Source organism: Furipterus horrens, unplaced genomic scaffold, assembly GCF_987537825.1.
Source record: "Furipterus horrens unplaced genomic scaffold, mFurHor1.1.pri manual_scaffold_11, whole genome shotgun sequence".
In the NCBI taxonomy this organism is placed as follows: domain Eukaryota; kingdom Metazoa; phylum Chordata; class Mammalia; order Chiroptera; family Furipteridae; genus Furipterus; species Furipterus horrens.
The window spans coordinates 87,673,201-87,674,374 of NW_028327181.1; the positions used below are offsets into that span (position 1 = coordinate 87,673,201).

Consider the following 1,174-nt stretch of genomic DNA (forward strand, 5'->3'; position numbering starts at 1 on the left):
CACCAAGACAGGGCACACATTTGTGCAAGTTTAAGATCTCAGGGGAGAAGACAGGCCCCACCGTAAAGGCAGGCTCAGGGATCCAAATATTCTGACAGCCCTAAGACCTGATGATGGGGGGCCACAACAGGGGTCAAGTATGTTGTACATAACTGGCACTTGGTGAGCCAGGGGCCAGAGCACCAGGATAAATTGTTATTTGACTTAATAACCCACACCCCTGGAGGATGATGTATCTTCCAGTTCTCGGGGACAGACTATATTGGGGGACACGGGGGAGAGGAGTCCCTCTTCACACTTGTTTGACCACACTGCTGCTTGAGGAAGTGCTGGCTACCCCAGGAGTCCTGCTTCGGCCTTGCTTTTCTTGCTTATGGCTCGTGCTATTTGTGTGCATATATATTTATCTATTTACATTTTAATTCTTTCCCTCATGGCTAGAGGTGGTTACAAACGTACACATTTCAGTAGAGAAGAACAATTTATTAGTAACCTGGTTCACTCAGCAGGAGGATCAGGTGTCACTTTCTACTACTACTGAGTCCAAGTCCTCATAGGAGACTCCCTCCTTTGTTCTGGGGAGAGAAAAAGAAGGTCAAATCTTTTACTCTTGAAAGGAACAATGAAACTATTCATTATTTCCCCCTTTTAGACAGGAATTCTAAATAACTCCCAGTTATTTACATGTCGGAAGGCTCCTCCTCATCAGAGGAACCCATGTTTTGCAAATGCTGTGCCTCTTCTTTTTTGAAAGGGCCATATGCACCCCGCAGGCAGCTCCAGAAACCGCCCTTCTAGAAAACAGAGAGGGAAACATGAATCCTGCCTGTCCCCCACTTTGTCCCGCCACAGTGCTTGATCCTCCTGAAATTTACCTCCATCTGGCTTTCCACCGATCGGTCCTTATTCAGGAGTCGCGAGAAAAAGCCCCTTGGAGGAAAACGCATACCAAAATTAGTGATTTGTCCCTGGCCTTATTAGGATTAAATGGGTACCTGGGTCCATACTCAGAGGCAAAGTCACTATAGACCTGGGACCTTGGAAATGATTCTTTGCACACTGGGCTTCCAGGGGTTCTCTGTGTCTGTTTAAAATGTCCCTGCCATGTCTCTGGGGTGACCTCTGTGTGTGGTCTGGCATGGAGTACAGGCGGGATTTTCAGCCCGAAGCACTT

At 47.4% G+C, this 1,174-nt stretch overlaps 1 long non-coding RNA gene across 1 annotated transcript; it reads right to left on the reverse strand.

Moving 5' to 3' along the window:
- Positions 1 to 468: 468 nt before the first annotated feature.
- Positions 469 to 930, reverse strand: LOC149998749 (uncharacterized). Its single transcript, XR_016507216.1, has 2 exons — positions 876 to 930; positions 469 to 794 (listed from the first exon to the last, which is right to left on the reverse strand). It is a non-coding gene; the product is annotated as an uncharacterized LOC149998749 (long non-coding RNA).
- Positions 931 to 1,174: the final 244 nt, after the last annotated feature.